The sequence below is a fragment of the Mustela lutreola genome, chromosome 4 (genome assembly GCF_030435805.1).
Source record: "Mustela lutreola isolate mMusLut2 chromosome 4, mMusLut2.pri, whole genome shotgun sequence".
Lineage (NCBI taxonomy): Eukaryota > Metazoa > Chordata > Mammalia > Carnivora > Mustelidae > Mustela > Mustela lutreola.
Window position 1 is genome coordinate 136,318,773 of NC_081293.1, and position 21,557 is coordinate 136,340,329.

The 21,557-nt window shown below is 36.9% G+C and overlaps 1 protein-coding gene and 1 pseudogene across 1 annotated transcript in view; one reads left to right on the forward strand and one right to left on the reverse strand.

Annotated features, from left to right (window-relative positions):
• Positions 1 to 21,557, forward strand: part of UMAD1 (UBAP1-MVB12-associated (UMA) domain containing 1) — a 218,985-nt gene that overhangs the window by 90,270 nt on the left and 107,158 nt on the right. The gene's annotated exons all lie outside the window — the stretch shown is intronic.
• LOC131830893 (U4 spliceosomal RNA) lies at positions 15,254 to 15,327 on the reverse strand (annotated as a pseudogene).

Consider the following 21,557-nt stretch of genomic DNA (forward strand, 5'->3'; position numbering starts at 1 on the left):
AAAAAAAAAAAAAAATAGCTGATGCTACTGAATTATCTTGCTAAATGATAGGCTGTTCGCTCCTGGAAGGAAGACTGGTCTAATGGGAAGAGCATGGGCTTGGATCCAGTCCCAGCCCTAATTCTTACTCCTGCAAATTTGCGCAGACTACTTAATCTCTTCATCCTCCTATAATAAATACCTACCTCACGAAATTTTTTTTGAGGATTTATTTAATAAAGTTAAGTATGTAAAATGCTTAAGAAAATATCTTTAACAAAGCGTGCCCTTAATAAGTGTATTGCTTTTTAAAAGATCTCATAAAAAATAGTTTCTGGTATCTCCCAGCCCTTGCGTATAATGCCTGGCAGGAATTATTTTTGTCATTTAAGGTTACTTTTCTTTTTTGTCACAGAAGCTGAGATTTCACAACACATGATACTGTTTACAAGTTTATTTTTCATTAAGGCATCCCTGATGTCCGTGTTCTTTGCTCTGTCTCAAAGTGCCTTTTCCAAGTCTCCGCTTCTTCAAAGAATTAATATGCTAATTCATGAAGTTAACACCTAGAACCAAAATTTTCAGGTAGTGATTTTCAAGATTGTCAGTTGAAAAACAAATTCATATATATATATAAATCACAGATGTGAAATTCGGTGTTCACTTATCTAAAAGAAGTTTGATTGATGAGAAAGTTACTATTTGACATTTACATTTTTCTGGCTTCTGATATTAACGCTTTACTTTGTCTAAAATGGGACTATGGTGAATATTGACTCCTCTTTCTGTCCAAATAGACTTGCTGTAAATGAAGCTGTAAACAAAGTGCTGTATATTCAGATATAATCATGTTAAAGTAATGATTCTCCATATATTAGGGAAGACTTAGAAATATTTATTTTAAAACACATAGGTTTTATAGTGTATTCACTAGGTCGTTTTTGCTTGGTCTATGTGTGTATGTACATTTTATATTCCTGAAACTTGAAAGAGGTGCTATATATTTAAATATTATCTTACTTTAGTTTATTCACATCAGTGTGATTTTCTGTTTAAGTATCTATCTAGAATTGGTTGGGAAGCAACATAATGAGATTTAGTCTGGCAAGTCAAAATGAAATGTATACAAATTATTCACATTCTGACAAATAAGTTGCTCTAAAATCAAAGCAGGAGAGTAAATGTAGTGTGAAATGGTACGCAAAACCAGCCAGAGCATAATTAGCAAAAAATAGTAGAAATGCCATTTGTTAAAACCTGAAATGAAACAGTCAGTTAATTTTCTCACAACAGGAAATAGCAAAGCGGTTGAGAAACATCATCTGTTAAAAACAGCATTAAGGCAGGTTAAGGAACCAAAAATACAAAGTATATAAATTATAAAATTGAAAATAGAATGTTCAGTAGTATTTGATCTTGATGGCCTTAACAGATTTGTTGTTGTTTTACTGACTGGTTTATTCCAATAAATTTTTCAAGCTCCTATTAATACTTTCCCCCTATATATGTGTATGGGCATATAAAATCTCTTAGATTTGGGATTTTCCTCCTTTGGACAAAGTGAATCTATTAGAGAAAAGACATACTAATAATTAAAGCTGGGAAGGTAAGTCATTTTATTTTCTATTCTGCACTGCTTTAAAAATTTTTCTTGGGGCAAACCATACATAACGTAAAGATTTCCATTTTAACCATTTTAAGTGTAGAATTTAGTGACATCCATTACATTGACAATGATGTGATATCACCACCGCTGTTTCCCAAACTTCTTCATCACCCCAAAAAGAAACTGTATTTTTAAAAATCTTTACTGAGACATAATTCACCTGCCACCTGCCAACTTAAAGTGTACAATTCAGTGACTTAATATAATCACAGAGGTGTCTAACCATCAATATAGTCAATTCTAGAACATTTTCATCACCCCATAAAGAAACTCTGTACCCTTTAGCAGTCAGACTCCATTTTTCCCCAATTTGCCTCTAAAGGTTTGCCTAACCTGAACATTTCATATCCATGAAATGCTATAATATCTGATTGTTTGTAACTTGCTTCTTTTACTTTTAGGTTTTTAAGGCTCATCCACATTGAAACACGTATCATTATGCCATTCCTTTTTATCTCCAAATACTGTTCCATTCTATGGCTATACCGCTTTTTGTTTATCTTTTCATTAGTCGATCAATATTTGGTTTCTACTTTTTGGCTATTATGGATAATGCTTCTATGAAATTTGCATACAGGTTTTCTGTAGACATGTTTTCATTTCTTTTGGGTATATGCCTGGGAGTGGAATTGCTGAATCATATGGCAATTCTATGTTTAACCATTTGAGGAGTTGCCAGAATGTTTTTGCAAAGGAGCTGGCCCATTTTATAGTTAACTCCACATCTTGGCCAATTCTAATTGTTGCTGTAGATCTTTCCAATTTTTCTAGTCCTCCCAGTGTCTGTAAAGTGGTACCCAATGTGATTTTGATTTACATTTACTTGATGGCTAATTATATGGAGCATCTTTTCAGGTGCTTATTGGCCACTGATAGGTTGTCATTGGACATATGTCTATTCAGATCTTTTGCTCATTTTTAAGTTAGGTATTTGCTTTTATAATTGAGTTGTAGAAGTTCTTTATTCTAGATACAAGCATCTTATCAAATATGTGACTTACAGGTATTTTTTTCTTATTCTGTAAGTTGTCTTTTTTGAGACTTGACTGTTTCTTCTCTCAGGTTTCTAATTACATTGTGACTTTATTTGGGGAAGTTCTGAACTGTTTATTGGATGCGCATATCAGTGACAGAGTGAGAAAGGTTACTTCCATTTCTCTGTACCCATGAAGTCCATTTCCTCACCCTGCACTCTGTGCTGTCATGTTGATTCAGGAGACATTTATTTTAGTACTTGGGAATGTGCTGGACTCTGGAACCAGCATCTGAAAGTAGGAGAGGGAACTCCTTTCTCAGAGTCTGGACAGGTCAGAAAAAGTCATGTTGTCAGGAAAAGCACTGCATCTTTACAAACCAGGGAGAGTTTATTTTGTTAGATGTATGCTATAAACTTGCAAGAAGTTGAAGGAGACTTAAATATCATTATGTATATTTTACTTCATGGTGTGTAAAAACTAGTCGAGCTGTAGTGATTCCAACAAATGGTCTGTTTCCCCACACTGTCCACTGTCCCTCATCAGAGCTCTCTTTTCCATCTCCTGAGCTCTGGAAGCTTATCCTGTTGGGTCACTAGTTTTGTCATTGCTTCAGTGGTTTCTTCTCTCCATTTACCCACGTCTTACCTGATTTCCAAGGCCTGTCTGAAGGTACCCATGATGGTGTCTTGCCGATCACTGATGATCTTTTCTTTCCCAAGTGAGTGTGGTGCTTTTGAACCTTCCTTGTGTCTTCACCAACAGTCCCATCTTTGAATGCTTCGTTGTCCTCCTAGCTTGCATATACTAGAGTTCAGACCATTTCCTTCTTTAGGATACTCCCCACAGGGCCAAATGGAAGAAATTCGAGAAAAACAAGAGTTTCTGGTCTAAACTCTTGGAAAAGTGATGGAGGGAAACAGAGTCTGGGAAAAATCAAATAGTGGTGGGCTAGCAGATGCTGAGTTGATACACTTAATGAAACAAGCTGTTACATTGAGTTAATGGTGATGAAAATATACAAATTCAGATCTAGTTTAGGCTGTTTAGCATGTCCCTCCCTCCCACCCCCATGTTTTTCATGGGATCCACACTTTGAGTAGGCTGACTTGGAACTCTCATATGCTTAAAATTTTCCATTTCACACATGTTGTCTAAATATGTGCCCATAGTTTTTGCTTTAGCTACTGACCTAATAAAAGCCTCTTGTGAATGCTTATCACCTTGTAAAGTAGTTACCAGAGCTACAGTAAAATTTGCCTGCAAGTGAAAAGGCTTTGACTTCCCTAGGGGGAGAATAAAAAACATGTGAGACAAACAGCAGCAACTGAAATTATCTGGTGTAGAAAGTGGCAGAATGCCAGCCAAATGCTCTATCCCTAAAATGTTCTAAACCTTTATCTCAACTCACGAAAAAGGCCACCTTGTTTAAAGAACTTCAAACACAAACTTGGAAATGTCTCATTATTTTGGTACAGTTTACACAAACAATCCCCCTTTTTATTGCTATCTTCAGGTATTAAAGCCCTAAGAATTACAAGAATTTTTTTTAAATGTTTCTATTTCTTTTTTAAAAGGGTGTGTGTGTGTGTGCGCGTGTAAATGGTTACTGAAAGTTGTTGCCGTGTTCGTTTTAGATACTTCAATATATCTAATCAGAAATGATGTTGATTGTTAAGTCGGCAAAGTGGCCTTCAAGGGTGTGGTAAGAAATGGTAACGATAAACCTTCATTAGCTATTAGGCCATGAGGACTTTTTTTTTTTTTTTTTTTTTTTTTTTTTTTTTTTTTTTTTTTTTTAAATAATAGAGATGGAATGGGTTGGTAAATCTTGCTGTTGTTTGGGTGTTGCCATGGGCGAATAGACCATGTTACGCAGAGCTATTTTGATGTCTGTCCTGGAGCAGCGGACAACTCTAGCCTTGTTTTTGCTCAAAAATATTGGTATCTTTTTCCAAAGTTACCTTTTTTTAGAAAGTTTGCTCAACTTTTTGCTTTATAATTCCTTAAGTTCTTAAACCCAGAGAGTCTTATTCACTGAAAACCCAATTATAGTTAAATGCTTTATTTCCTGAATAATAACTATTTTTCCTACCATTATTAATACCACTTCATTTGCTGAATACTGTCTTAGAGAACATTTCAGAGATGCTACTTTATTTGATTCCTTCAGAAATCCCTAGAATAAGGCAGGGCAAATGCTTTTATATTGATTTAGGGAAGAAGGAAGCTGAGGTTCAGACATACCAAGTGGCTTGCTAGAGGTCACTGGTAGCAGGGGATAATTTTCTATTTCTCTGCAGTGCCACTTGGAAAGCTTCAAATCTTAGGGGCCCCTGGCTGGCTCAGTTGGTAGACCATGCTCTTGACCTTGGGGGTGTGAGTTTGAGCCTCATGTTGGGTGTAGAGATTACTTAAAAATAAAATCTTTAAAAAATACACAAAGCTTCAAATTAGGTTATTGTGATACTTCACGATTATGAAATATATTTTTGACAAGAAATAATAAACCTTTTCATCAAATCTGCCAGAAAGGCTGCCATATTAGTAACTCAAAACAGAGCCGGAAGTTTTGGGTCCTTTCATCTCTCTGACTAAGCCCACTAAGTGAAGGTTTTGGGAAATGGAAGTCTTCACTGTTGTTTGCTGAATTACTCTCTTTCTCTATATAACTGAAAATTCAGCCTTCACTATTTTCAGTTTAACAGATAATTTTCCTTAAAAGGAAGAGGAAATTTGTTTATGTTCTTGGAAGAAAGTATAGTAATTAAATCTAAACCATTATAATATTAGAGAACATAAGAAATGCTGTTTCTGGGCCAAAATATAAGAAAATAAGTTGTAATCACCTAACAAAGTATATGTTTAATTGTATGCATTATGTTTCCTTCTACATATAAATTCAATATTTTGGTTGTATTATGTATTTATGTAATAAAGTTCTATAACTCCCTTAATCCAAGGTCTGTTCCATGGATTAGAACATATTATAAATACCTATCCATAAATAATTATTTAGAGAACCTTTATGGAGCCAGCAATGACATTTTGAAATTGCTGCTACAAAACCAGATGACCAATCCTGGAACTGGAATATAAATTAGTCAATCAGTCTTGTTAGAGCTGCCAGTTTTGGTGGGTTTTTTTTTGTTTGTTTTTTGTTTGTTTTTTTTTTTTTTGGATGGGAGCAGGTAAGGTGACCTTTATCTTTGCCTTGGATTTCTATTTACAGCAAATTATTCAACATTGTGCTGTGGTGGTACTTGATAATACAATCCTAATGCTCATTTACCCATTTACCAAATTTTATGTAATAGCTGTTACCTTTTTATACTTGTCTAAATGCTTTATATCATATTTTCTCTTGAGAATAGTAGTACATTTTAATATACAAAAATTTAAAATTTTATTATATTTTTAGGGAAAAATGGGGGGAAATGTAATATTTTTCACAGTAATACTTTGGGATTCAGCTCTGTCATTCTAGGTCAGGGATAGTCATCAATAAGTCTAGGAACCACCAACATTCCCACATTCCTGATGCCTCTTTTTGTCCCCTTTTATTTCTGTGCTATGGACATCCCATCATACAAGATTTTCCTCTACTCTGGACTTTGCTTAGATCAATGTGATTGCATTAATTTCTGTATTTGCTGTTTGGATTTTTTCCCCCTTATTCAGAAATTTCCCCTCCTAGTTCGTTTAAAAGTTCCAACCTGTAGCCTTTCCGTACTTGGTGTTGGTGTTTTACAGTAGATTTGAAGAAAAATTGTATGAGAGTCCAAGACAAATATTTATCACTTTTTTTGAAGTGAAAATGAATGCTGTAACAATTCCATAATAAATACCATGAAGTTTAATGTGCTAAATTAATTTTTAAACAGTTTTGATAGTTCTTCCTTGAAGGACTCTTTTCTGGGTTTTTATAATCTCACTTAAGTGAGGATACAAGGTGGTTTAATTACTTTCCAGCAGTGCACACTCTAACAGCCAACATTCCAAGTTTAAGCTATGTGTCTTCTTGGGGTTTGAACTGTTTCCACCTAATCCAAGGAAAAATATTTGAGGGACATTAGTTAATGCATTTTCCAGGAATGGGAGTAGGTAAGTATTTTTTTCATGGCTTATAGAATATTTAGCAAATTGAGCCTCTAATATTTAATTTTATAGCATTCTCGGTACTAGTGGCAAAAAACTTCCTCCAGAAATAGTGAGAAATTATGTGAATTCCCCTCTTGGTATGTTTAGGAGAGTAAGTCATAAATCTTCAGTCTCATATTTTTCTAAAATAAAACTGGGCATTGATATTTGCTATGATCTAACATGCAGATATAATGAAAAGATTCATAAAGTAGTATGAAGACTTTTGAAAGTTCTTACAAAAGATCATATAAATTGAGACTGTGATGCAGAAAACATCTAAGATTTAATTATTCTTTTCTATGATAGTTTATCTAAGTTCTGTTAAAACCTTAATAACATTAAGTACTAATGAAAGGACCTTATGTGTCACATTTGCATTCATAAATATCCATGAAGGATCTCTTTCACCAGTGTTATTCAATCTTAGTCCAGGACAAGGTCAGACATTGATTACGTTTGACAGTCTTAACAAAAGTGAATAGGAAAGATAGATTTTCTTGTATTTAACTGCTAGAATGGTGAGGGGCAACGACCTCTAATATATAGTATAATATATGAAGAGGACTGTTAGCACAATAGAATGATAATGATCAAGTACAGCTATAACAATGACTATTTATTGAGCATCTGCTAGGTGCCAGGCCCTACAATAGCTCTTTATGTATGTTTCATATAATGTAATTTTAGCAAACATTTCAAATTCAGAGAATATTCTACCCATTTGCCCAAACATGGAAACTGAAGTTTCAAGAAATTAAATGACTGGTCTAAAGCTTCCCAGCTAGAGGCCGTTTTGCATACATTTGACCCCACTGGGCCAAGCTGTTTGTCAGTGTTTGGCTACCCTGTGATCAGAGACAGAGAAGGTATTGATAATGTATAAATTATTTATTTGGCTTGGAAATGTATGTGCTTTTAATTTTAAATTTGAATTACCTGTCTTTGGCAGTTTGGAATTTGTAACATGATGGAAGATAGTAAAACTCCACTCAAATTAGTATGAATATTTTGATTTAAGCTTCTCTGGTTACTCCCTATTTCATATTACACACAGATGCCTATTTTTCTTATAATTGACAGCCCTGGTGTATGTCAAATGCTGCTCTCAGTATTTATGAAAATTTATGAAAACGAATTCATTTACTGCTCACAGCATCTCTATAGGATAGGTATTATTTTTATCCCTGTTTTACAGATAACTGAAGCACAAAGAATTAACGTGACTTGCTCAAAATTACAGGTAGAAGGTGACTGAGTGGGGCTCTGAACCCAGTTTGGTTCTAGAGTTTGTGCTCTTAACTGTCTGGATTTTTCAGATTTTACAGGACATGGTGAAAGCAATAATTGTTTGAAACTTATTGCTGAACTTACAAGTGTATGAGGGTAAATGGAAAGAATAAATAATGTCAGTAAGATATTTAGTAAGAAATAATGACCCCCAATAAGACCTTGGAATTCTCTACATTAAAAATAGAAGATGAATTTGGAAGGCAGCTTTAATTGTGTTAAAAGCCAGTTGAGACTCCTAGTTTGTAGACTTGTTTGATGTTGTGCAAGCTCTTCTTTATGGATATAACTGAGCAGGATATTGTTTCCTAAATTGTACCACAAGTTACATTACTTCCACTAATGAAGAAGTATTGAGTTCCGTGATGACTGTTTCCCGCCCCACTTCTATGTATCATTGCTTTAGCCCATATGTTACAAATGAGAGAGATTTCTTACGGACATACGGGACAAATGAGGCTTTTAGAATTGTTATGTTAAAAGAGGGCTGATGTTTCAGAGCTTTAGAGAGAGAGAGAAGCTGGATGCATCAATCAAAACAATGGATTGGTAAAACTGAAACTGAAGAAGTTTCTGAAAAAGAGTGAGAAGTTTTTGATTAAGATTTCAACTTGTATGCATTTCAGTTTTGGCAAAAACAAAGCTTAAGTGTTTCTAGCTGTGCAATATGGGAATGTAAATGAGAGTTTGCTATGAGACTTTCTAGAAGTACACTCAGTCTAAATTGAATATTTAGGGGGTGGGGCAGAGTGACAGATAGGTGGGGAGAAACACCGAGCTCCTCTGGGGGAGTAGATTAAGGACCTTTGGTTTAAACTGGATCTTCTAACTACTCTGTTTACCTGTAATCAGAGGCAAGTTTAGCAGGAGCCAATTTACCAGGTTTAGGTTTTAGGGCCCTTTCCTTACACCAGCCCCTTCCAAGGGTTTGGGAAGGCCTCTGGCTGTATTTGTTCCCATGGCCATATTTTGCAAAATTTGAAGAATTTTAAGATACTTAAACCGCAATTAGTTAAGACTGCGGTCTCTTTTCTACTCTGGCCCTCCTTCCATCACATTTCCTCACATGCTGGATTGCTTTGGAGGGTTCACAGGCATTTTTTGGATTGGCTGGAGGGAAGTTGAGCTGTCAGTACACAACTTTAACTTTAGGAGAAAGATGCTTTGGAATGTTTCAGTCAGACAACTGAGAAATCAGATTCCTAATTTTGACAAAGATGAAGAGTTCCTTCTTTTTTCACCTTTACAAGAACTGAGAAAACTCAGGTAACAGAACATAAAATTAAAACAATCAAGGTGAATGATGAAATAATAGAAATTATCCTCCAAAAAATACATCCTCCAAGAAATACTAAAAAAAATCAGATTATCCCCAAAGCAATAATTCACTGAGAAGAAATAACTTTTGAATAGAAGTAGTAAAATGGATTGTTTGAAAGTCTAGTTAACAAAGAGGAATGGATCCTATGAATCCCTCGGGAAAAGAGTTACGTTTCTTGGGGCGCCTGGGTGGCTCAGTGGGTTAAAGCCTCTGCCTTCAGCTCGGGTCATGATCTGAGTTCTGGGATCGAGCCCCACATCGGGCTCTCTGCTCAGCAGGGAGCCTGATTCCTCCTCTTGCTCTGCCTCTCTGCCTACTTGTGATCTCCGTCAAATAAATAAAATCTTTAAAAAACTATGTTTCTTGCAGATTTGACCACAGAACACTAACATGGAAAAAGGTAACATAAAACTTTATCATAATGTATGTCTACAGGAAGCTTTATAGTGAATGAGTATCTTTAATTAAAAGAATATTTAGGGATACTCATGACATATAAACTTGGAAATGCCCTGAAATTTTGCACCTTATATATGAAAGAAACCTTATGGAATTTCTCCAGATTTGACAGTGGCCCTAAAAATTGACCAGAGTTGTGAAGGTTAAAAGCTTTCTTAAACATATTTCTGAACAATTGCATGTTATATCTTCATTAGAAGAAACACCAAATTGTTCAATTTTATGTGTGGAACATTTTATTACAAAACTGTGACTTGGCACATTATATAACAAATTGTCAATGTGCATAGTCAGACATTTTAGGAAGAAAGCATTATGGAAGTGTGCCAGATGATTAATAAGAGAATGGTATTTCTCTGGATTTGTGTGATGTTTGTGGAATTTTCAGTTGCTTAAAATTTAACTTTTGGTCCTGTGTCTTATTCTACATGCATTTTCACTATCTGATGGTGTATACATAAGTTTGTATTCTTCATCTTTAAGAGGACTCCTGGGACGCCTGGGTGGCTAAGTCAGTTAAGTGCCTGCCTTCAGCTCAAGGTTGTGATCCCAGGTCCTGGAATCTAGTCCCACATCAAGCTCTCTGCTCAGCAGGGAGCCTGCTTCTCCCTCTCCCTCCGCCTGTCACTTTCCCTGCTTGTGCTCGCTTGCATGCTCTCTCTCTCTCTCTCTGACAAATAAGATCTTAAAAAAATGGCTCCAAAAGTGTTCAGACTGTATACTACCTTTCGAAGTTAATAGTTTGTAATGTGAAAAGATATTATGTGGCATACATATTCTATAGTACCTAAGGTGAGGAGTAGAAGATCCCTCCCCCACTCCCATTTCAAAGAAAACTTCGAAGAAAGTTTTAACCTTTCCTGTGTGTTTTCTACAATGTTTAGATCTGTTTTGTCCAATAAAGTAGACACTAGCCACATGTGGCTATGGAGTACTTGAAATGTGACTAAGGTACTGAATTTTTAACTTAATTTAAATTTCATTAAAGTTTAATTTAATGAATTTAAATTGAAATTTGAAACGAATACCCAATTCATTAATTAAACATACTGCTAAGTATGTTTAAGACGACTTAGGTATATTAATTTACTTCAGCTGTGAATTTTGTGAACTCCATAATGTGACATTAGTGTGCACCTTCGTGTGTTTGGTATGTATACACTTTTTTCCGCAAAGGATCATACTCTGCATATACTCTTTTTCATCTTAACTTTTTAACTATATGTTTTTCACAATAACTTATAGATTTACCTCATTTATTAGCTGCATAATATTCTTTTCTGTCTGTATGATCTTTTTTTTTTCCACATAATTTTTGAAATAAGAGATCACGTCACTTACTCATATATTTAAACCCTCCCGTGACTTCCAATCTCTCAGAATAAAATCCCAAATTGTTAATATTCTTCTAAGGCCTGCCTTGTTCTGTCCCTTCACTGTTCTTCTGCTTAGTTCAGGATAGCACATGCATCTATTTATCTGTAATGTGGAGATGAAACATGGGTACTTTATTCTTTTTTTAAAAACACTGTCAGAAATGTTGCCAGTAAAGCAAAATGTCTTCATTTATCAAAGGTATAGTCTCATGTAGTGTCTCACTTATCTGACCACCAGCAGTTCCTCTTAAAGCAAAGAAATCTGATTTTTCCTCACGAATAGCACTCACTGAAGTCAAATAAACCTCATTAACCAGAGTAAAAAATATTGCAGACGCTCTGTAATCAAGAGCACATTTGAGGGAGGAAATGGTGTTACAGCAGATAGCTGTAGTGCACTGTGTCTTAAGAATTTGGTGCTTCTTTATTGCTAGATTAAATTTCAGAATTTAGAGTCTAAATTTTCCCTTTCACATCTGGTGACACTTTTTTAAATCAGTGTGCAAAAGGAGAAAAATCTGTCTGCCTTCTCTCCATGCCTCTCACTGCAGTCCTACTTATGCCAGGCTTAAGGAAAAGCCTTTTGCGTTGGCAGGGAAACTCCAAAATGGTTTCCAAGCCTATTAAAAGTGAAGGGAGAGTTTTTGCAGAAAATCTAAGAATTTTTTTTTAATTGGAGCGGTACAAAATAAGCAACTTTTAAAATTAAACAATGAAAATCAAAATGTGTTGGCTACGAGTCATATGTAATGTTGGCGTTCTGGTGCCACCGGTGTACAGCAGACTCCTGTGATCTATTAAAACTTAAAATTTAGGAGTGTAGAATTGTGAAGGATTTATGATTATTGACAGCTAAAGGGGCTATGGCGCAAGGTATAGTGATAGTTAGAAACACATGGACTGGCGCACATTTATCACTGAATAAATGTGTGGACCAACAAGTGAATAAACAAGGAAACTGTGTTGCTGTCATCAAGTAGTGTGCGTTCGTTAGAGCATTGTGCCCTGGGAGCCGGGGACTGAAGGAGTCCGGATGAATGGAGCAGGGAGAAAGGAATATGAAGTGATTGCCAAGAAGCTGGGAGCTCTAAACCTGGCTGGAATGAAATAGGACCTAGGGGGTGAGGACAACTGTTGAGAAATGAAAAGACAGCCATTTATGTGTGAGTCCAGGCGAGAGGCAACGCCACTTCAAAGTTAGCAGAACTTTTTAGACAAAGGTTTTCATGACCTCAGGAATGAGGGTTATGTTGCGGACTGACCAAAAGCAAGCTTGTCAGTGCATTCAGAGAAGATGAGAATTAAGGTATAAGTGGGTCTGGTCTGAGTATCTTTAAGACTGTTTATGTAGAAAGGGACAGAAACTGCAGCTCCTCCTGGTTTAACTGAAATGGGGCCTTTGTTGGCTCCTACCAGACAGCATGCTGACTTCAGGAATACTCTGATCCAGCTTCAGATGATGGTCCAGGACGGCCTCCCTTGCTATGGAGGGCTGTTCTTCCTCTGGCAGCAGGACCGCTGTTACCTGCTGTTTGGGGTATGTGCCAGTCGCTGTTGTCTCCCACACTGTGGGAGCATCTTGATAAACAGGTTTTTAATTTTAATGTTGAATTTTACGTTTACATAGGATGTTGAATTTTATTTAACCTTTTGGCTAGTACTTTGTGTCCTGAGCAAGCCATCTTAGCCAACTGAAGATCAAGAAAATATTTATTTATCTTTCAGGCCCCACTGTTTTACCAGTCACATTCTGCTCAGAGCCCCATGTAGGTTTCTGGTTGATTCTACTGTGTAGCCAGAGTTGGAGGTCACTCGCCTGGACGGTGCGGAGAGTCTTCCCAGGATCCCTGGGTACCGCCACAGTGTGGGGTAACTGCTCACCCCAGAAATGACCAGTTTGACCGAACCCCTGCATGTTGACCTCTTATGTGGCAAACTAATACGCACTAAAGTTTTTTGTTTTTATTTTTTTAAATAGGACTTTCCCCTTTTTGGAGAGAGGATTTACTACTTGTATTAATAGATAAATGATGTGAATGTATTTGTGGTTAGTTTAAAAAAAAAAAAATCTAGAGAGGGTATCTCTTCGTAAGCAATAATCAATTAATTATATTTTGTAGTCAAGATGGCTTTTTGGATTCTAAGACCTTGAGACTCCTCAACCTCAGGACTCTTGATCCTTTATTTTTCATGCTGTTGCACACTATGAGGTATCCAAGATGTGAGAAAATAAAATTATTCCAGATGGTGCTCCTTTTTCATTTTTTACAGTGTTTCCATCTAATCCTCTCCCACAAAAGAAAAATTCCCCTTGGAATTGCTTCTGTTATTATTTGTATTCGTTTTTAAACCTTGACAACCATGTGGACATAGTACAGGTGCTTTTGTAGGAGAGTGATCTATAAAGTTCCTGGTGCTGGGCTGCAGAAATGGAAATCCTGCAAATGCCAAAGCAAAGCTGCTTCCAATTCCATTAAACATGTTTTGGAGCCGGATGTAAATGAAGTAACTTTTTTGAAGATGCGTTGATTTTTGGATATCTGATCACTATAATCTGGAATAGACAGGCAGAGGAACACTGAGGACGTGTCTGGGTCTGGCCAGAGGCCTGGCTCCCTCTCTTGCTAGCTGTGTGGCCTTGGCAAGTCCTTTAGCCTCCCTGTAATGAACATGATAGTGATTCCCACCCTGCAGGGCCTTTGTGGGGATTGAGTGCAGCAGGCTGGTAAAGCTCCAGGCTATCAGTGCCTGATCCACGGTGTGTGCTCCTTGAATCTTAGTTATGCTGTTGCTTCTGCTGCCACCACCTTTGCAGAGGCCACAGTGGGGTCTCTGTTGTGTTCATTCCTGTCTCCTTTTTGTCCATCCAGAGTGAAGGCTCCAGGGTTGGGAGACGCTTGTAAAAAATCAACATGCAAAAACTCAGGGAAGGAGCTGGAGTATGATTTATTTAAAATAATTTTTAAATGTTTGATTACTTAGGTTTTTTTTTGTTTTGTTACCTTATTTGGAAAACCAGAGACTTCTTTGATTCCTTTCCCTCATGTCACAGCCCATCCCAATGTTTTTGAGCTCTTCTACTTGTCGACTGTACAGTTATTTCCCTGTTTATGCAGAATTTTTATAGTGAATACTTCAAAGACAAAAGTGGAAGAGAAGTTTTGATGGATCTCTTTTTTAAATTTTAAGATTTTATTTATTTGAGAGAGAGCCCGTGAGGGGGTGGGGGTTGGAGAACATGAGTTGAGAGGGAGCAGCAGAGAGAGAGGGAGAAGCAGACTCCCCTGAGCAGGAAGCCTGATGTGGGGCTCGATCCCACGACTCTCAGATCATAACCTAAGCCAATGGCAGGTGCTTAACCAACTGAGCCACCCAGGTGTCCCAGGCTTGCTCGCTTTCTCTTTATTTTTTAACCTTGAAATACTGTTATAAAGTAATAAAACTTTCAAGCTGTAGAGCATAATACATCATGTATTCACATGCCTACCCTAAGCTTCAGCAACAAGCAGTATGGATGGATACTATGGAAGCTACCTGTGGACCCCTCTGATCCTCCATGCCATTTTCTTATACCACATACTATGTGTAATTCCAAACTATATGTGGTTTTTGTTTTGCTTATTTTATAAGTTTATCTAAGTGCTGCCATTTTCTTTGCATTCTGCTGCAAATTGTTTTCTTTACACAATGTCGTTATTTGTCAGAATCATCATGTTGGTGGTAACTGTCATTCATTTGAACTATTGGCTGATACTTCTTTGCATGAAGATGCCATCATTTATTATTTAGGAGTGTAGTAGACACTTGCACTCTCTTTCTCATAGACTATGCTGCCATCAGTGTTTCTTTTTTTAAAAATTTATTTATTTATTTATTTATTTGACAGAGATGGGGAGAAAGAGAGCAGAAGCAGGGGGAGCTGGAGAGGGAGAATCAGGCTCCCTGCCAGGCAAGGAGCCTGATGTGTGACTCCATCCCAGGACTGTGGGATCATGACCTGAGCGGAAGGTAGATGTTTAACTGACTGAGCCACCCAGGCGTCCCAACCATCAATGTTTCTATTAGCAATTATCGCGCCTTGGATAAACCTCATTGGCTACAATACTGCCACTGCGCAAAGCTTCAGCCATCAACGTTTCTATACATGTTTTAGCTCACAGATCTTTATAGCTTCAGTTTTATTTGTTTTTATACTCAAAATCAGTTCTTTTTAGTTTGGTCACATTTTGTGGCCCTCATTTGCATCATCATAATAAGATTGCACTACATCTTTTATGTCCTTTCTAATTCAAAATTAAACTTTTTATATAGTTTCTTTAAACTGTGTAGTTTGAATTATTGATTTTAATAAATTTCAGTTGCATTGGTATGTCTCTTCAGTTTATTCAAGATATGGATTTTACTTAAACAAGGGAAAGTTCCATTTTGAACATTTTTGAGGACAAAAATAAATGCAAGAAATTATCATTAAGCATGATGAACAAGATAATAAATTTTTTCCACTTAATTTTCTTTCCTGGAATGTAGAATAATTACAAATACTAATAATTTAGGATAAACGTGACTTTATCCATATATTTAAAAAACCTTGTGTACATGTAGATCAGTCCCTGTACTTGTTTCCACAAGAGTTCAGTCACATTGAGTATTTTGTGTCCTCTTTAACCTTTAACAAAATTTCATACAGTTGAAGCATTCTACTGTTCCCTTTGCCTTTCTCTCTTTTGCTTCTGACCTAAATGAAAACCTAATGTAAGATTATGAATAGGCAATTAATGAAGAAAATTAATTTCTTCAATTAATGAAGAAAAAAGTACCAGAGCATCTGGAGCAAGGAGAGATTAAACTTGACTGAAAGGCCTGGAAAGGATTTTTGGAGGAAGGGGAATTTAAGCAGCATCTTCAAGAATGAAGATCTCCATCTGTGACCAGCAGAAGGCATGGGGAGCCTCCAGAGAGCCCATTGCTAACTGGATCCCAGTACCAGAGAGCCTACTCAGAGTAGTACTACACAGAACAGAAGTACTGTCCAAATTTCTGTTCCACAGATTTGTGAGGTATTACAAAGATCGTCCTTGTTTTAACTCGTAAGTTTATCACCAATAGTTAACAGGAATGGCAGCAAACACCAGGGGCCGGGGGGGGGGGGGGGGAGGAATACTTTTTTTTTTTTTTTTTTTTGGTTTTGCTGCTTGCTAGCTAGACCAGTATCTAGTCCTCCAAAACCTGTCCCCCAAATACACTACTATAGAGCTTGTAGCAAGAAGACTAAGTTCAGAGAGAATTCCAGGCAGAGGAAATGACATGAACAAAGGTGGTGAAGTAGGGAGGGACAGGATATATGGAAGGTAGATTGATTCAGATGTGACTGAGAGCAGGATATCTCCTGGTCAGTAGTGACTGACGAGACCAGAAAAGATTACGGGCATAGTATGAAGGGCCTTGAGTGTGAGCTTGAAGAGACTAGACGACCTAGGGCTACTGAAGGCTTTTTGGAAAGAGAAGTTGTGCTAGTGGGACTGGTCTTTGGGAAACTTCTCAGATATTTGTGGGATGCACTCAAGTGTGGAGAAATTAAGGAATTAGGTTGGAAGCTATGGTAAGATGTCATGTGAGTCTGATTTCTGGTGGCTGGATCCAGAATGAAGACTAGAAAATAGGCAACAGTGGGGCTCAGTTGGTTAAGCGGTTAGGTATTCGGCTCTTGGTTGCTGCTCAGGTCATGATCTCAGGATCATAAAATTAAGTCCTTAATAGGGCTCCATGCTCAGCGCAGCATCTGCTTGGGTTTCTCTCTTCCTCTCCCTCTGCCCATTCCACCCACCCTCCCCACGCCACCCCACCCCACCCCAGCTCTCTCTCTCTTTCTCTCTCTCTCTCAAATAAATCTTAAAGGAAAATGGGTGGGAAACATTTTTGGGCTATCACTAACCCACTCAGTGAATTCTAGGAATTAAAAAGACGCCCTGTCTTTAAGACCTCTTACTTCCATTTGTTAGAAAATTGTTATAATACATGTATTTAATGAGAGAAAGACACTTGACTGCCATCTACTGGAAAACATACACAACCATAGTGTGAATACTCCTCCCTGCAGATGTGGCACTCTTGTGCAGTACACAACCTGTACTACCATGTCTGTGACCATAATCATGTGAGTATGACTGATAGGATTTGGTAAGTGATTGCATTTGTTATAAGAGGGAAAAGGAAGAAACTTCAACTCTGGATGGTAGGGAAGTTGGTAATTAATAGAACTGGAACTTATTCTTAGGGAATAGGTTCACAAAATAGAATTATTCTAAACATGGAAAATTTAAGTTCTTCATTTTGTTCATTGATCCTAGTATTTTGCATTTACAGTTAGAATTTTTTTCTTTTCTTCTGGAATCTCAGGTTTCCAATCTTTCTGACATCTGAGAATGGTGACCAATCTCTTCTCTCTTGGATTCCATACCCCCCCCACCCTCCTCCATATCTTTTCCTTCTTTCCTGATCATTGCTTCTCAGTCTCCTTTGCAGGCCCTTTTTTCTTGGGTTTTCATTCATATGCCTCTGCATACAGTGGGTGCACAATAAATATTTGTTGCATTGAATGACATTGCCGTTGGAAGATCAGTTTCAGGTTTACCAGGAGACTTACTGATGGGTGCTAGGGACTAAGGGTGTGCAAGAATTCAGAAAGTAGAAACCTAATTCTCAATACAGTCCCTTGTTTTAGGATCTATTTTCTACACAATGGGTCACTCTTCATTGGGGAATTCCTGTACTGTTGATCTGTTCATCATTGTTCAGCGGTGGCAACACCAAGAGAACAAATTATTTATATTGGCTGTGTCATACGGGCGTGCCTAATTCAGAAAATACTTTCAAACCAAATAACGAAGCTTCCCCGTCTTCTACTTTGGGAATAATGAAAAGTTCCTTTTATTTATTTATTTTTTTTTAAAAAATCTTGACTTTTTTCAAGATTAGTGATTATTGATGCGTTAAGATCCCATTTAAGTATTTTCATTTGAGGTTACTTGCTAACATTCTTAACCACTACCACCTCCTCCTGCCCACCCCCCAAGCCCACTCACCTCAGTTACTTTTGCTTTCATTTTTCATGGGACTTGTATATTAAAGCAAACCCAAGAACTTTGCTCTTCTGACACAACTCTGCAGACATTTATGGCGTGGCTGCTTTGTGCAGAGTGCTGTGGAAGATACAAAGGTTTCAGATTGCTTCTGCCCTTTAGGAGAGACTGGCTTAATGGGAGAAGTAGACACATATGTAACTGCTCCAGGGCAGGCGATGACAAGGGTCATAATATAGTGTAGACAGAGCCAGGACTCCCTGTGTAAACATCTCTCCAAGACTGAGCCACCATACATGGCCTTGCCATATTTTTTTTCTAAATTGTACATGTTTAACCAGTAACTTACCTGAGTTGGATTAGACTGTGTTTTCTTGAAAGATTCTTAAGTCAAAAACCTACTGTGAAGTTTAAGATTTAGCAGAATTTAACTAAAAAGACATTGAATAACACTGACTTGATTCTTTTAAATTTGATTAGGCTTTTTTAAATGCTTTTAAGTTGGTACTATCCGAAGAAATTAGAGAAAACTAGAGTGATATTATGTAAACAAGGATGTAAACCAGGAGTTTTATGTTTATGTGAGTCCGGTATTTAGGAAATAAATATCCTGAAATTCTCTAGCCAAATTTTATTTTAAGATGTGTTTTGAGTACAGGAAAAAGAAAATTATAAACAGTACAGGAGGAAAAAATAAATATAACCCTCATAAATACAATGAGGTAGAACGTAAATACTGAATGGATCATTGCTGTTTAATTAAGGTGCCTTTTATTTAAGTGAAACCAATGACGTTTTTACAGTTACTAGAGAACCGAAAATATTTATTTGAATTTTTAAAATTGAAATGTATTCAAGATTTGAAATTTAAAGTGTCACTTTTTTTAAAAAAAGAATCCTTTCTTCTACAGTAACTCAATCTCAAAGAAATGAAGGAGCAAAACTAAACCAGATATACACATTGTACAAAAATAAATGCCCCTGAAAACTCATTTTAACTTTAGTTTACAGCTAATGACAAAATTGAGAGTGTGTAATTTGTGTAATGAGTGAATTCAGGTTTGCTGACTTCACATGATGACTTGCAACTTAAATTCATGCTGAAGATGAGATGCAGCTTCATGAAGGCATATTACCTACTGCATTTAACTTAAAAATCTAAAATTGGAAATGAACAGTGTGTCAACCAATTTTGTAGGTGACAGGAAATTGGGAAGTATCTCAAAGAGCGAAATAAGAGAAGTATCACAAAGATACTAAAAAGGTTTAAAAGTATCATAGGAAATAGTAAAATAATGCATCTAATAGCAAGTAATCTAAAAGAGATATTCAATGGGAGAAAATGCTTAGTAATGCTGAAAGGGTGCCAAGGTGATATCAGACAGCAATTAGGTATGAGGTTGCAGTGGGATATGGCAGGCACAAAGAGCCACTGCCATCTGGGGAGTCATCTTGCAAACCCATTACAGTAAAAAGAAAGGAAACTGAAATCCCTTACAAACTGGCAGTATCAAGGACACATTTGTCTTATACCAACCCAAGAACTTCCAAACCAGTAGCCACTGATATTTTGAGTAATTTGGAATACAGAAATTACAGTGTGTAGAATAGAATAGAGAATAGAATAGAGAAAGATTGACCTAATTAAAAAAATTTTTTTTAAATAAAATGCCTTGGAGTGACTGAGTGGCTCAGTTGGTTAAGGATCTGACTCTCGATTTCAGCTCAGGTCATGATCTCAGGGTCGTGGGATTGAGGCCCACTTCAGGCTCCGCACCGGGTGTGGAGTCTGCTTTCGATTCACTCTCTCCTTCTGCCTCCTTCTGCCTCCCACCCCATGTGTGTGCACTCTCACTCTGTCTCTCTAAAATAAGACAATTTTAAATAAAGATTTATTTATCTTTAAATAATAAAATAATATGAAGTTATATGATGGATATAAACGACTTAATGAAAGACAGAATTGTTTAGATTGAACGGAGACCGTGGAAGCTGGGATAGTGTGAACACTTTCAGAGGCAATTCTCAGCATCTAGGCCAGTTGCACAGATTACAAAAGAGCATCTCAGGGCCATGACGGGAGCTGGATCACTTGAAGCAGGTTTGGAGTTCATGAAGAAGTTCGTTAAGTAACAGTGCCAGAATTGATTAGAAACAAGCATGTTCTAACAATGAGGTAGTATTTCTACTGTTGTCTGTACTGGTCGGATTACTCTGCCTCATTGTTTACCATCTGTGATTCACTGTTTATACTCTAGGACCATTTAGATGTCTTGCCAGAATACCCTGCCCTTTCTCTTAGCACCCTTTTTGATCTTGGCTTCTAGAATTTCTTTGACTGGTTTAACCTCTTATCTCTGCAGCTGGCTTTCTGTTTCCTTTGAAAGCACTTCCTTCCCTATATGTACCTGCTAGTCTGTCTCAGCACTGAGCATATTTGTCTTCACCTGTCACTGCCTACTACTGGTGACCATCTTTGCTCTAATTCTTACCATCATTAATTTTTTTTAGGACACCTCAGATCAGATGTATTGGCTTCTTATCCTTAAATTACTGAAGCTCTGTTCCTAGTTTTCCCATCCCAAATCCAACAAATCCACAGCTTTTCACTTAGGCTGGGGAGGACAGCATCTCCCTGATCAAAAGGCTTAATTCCTTCTAACCCTGTCTTCTGTCTCTCACCACTTTATTCTTTCTGTCCCTTTTCCTCTGGTAGCTAAATCCTTACTCTGGTCTTGAAATCTTTCTCTCAAAATATTCCTTTTGTTTCTTGCAATAATACTCCAGTGCTTAATAATAAGTAATAATAATATTTAATGAAATGATACCATTGTCTCAGAAACTTACAAAAACTCCTAATTTAGATTAAATTTCTGTTTTGATATTTCCTTTCTTCAGCTTCTATGAAGAAGGAAATGAGTTATATTAAGCAAATTTAATAATATGTGTAGTTTAGTATTAAAGCCCTAAAAGTTGTCTTTTAAAATCGAAAGTTGCCGGGGCAGTAGGTAGCTCCTTTCCCTCTGCTCCTCGCCCCTGCTTGAGTGCGTTCTCTCTCTCTCTCCAAAAGTAAATAAAATCTTTTTTTAAAAAAAAGTAACAATTCATTGACCTAAGCAATTTTTTATCTCTTCTTGCACTATCAGTCCTTGATTGAGTTCCATCCCTGTCAGGTTTCGAATTAGGCCTCTGCTGAGGATTATGTAGGCTTTGGCCTTAAGAAGTTCACATTCTTATAGTAGGCAATAATTGTGACTGAACGACTGAGAAATC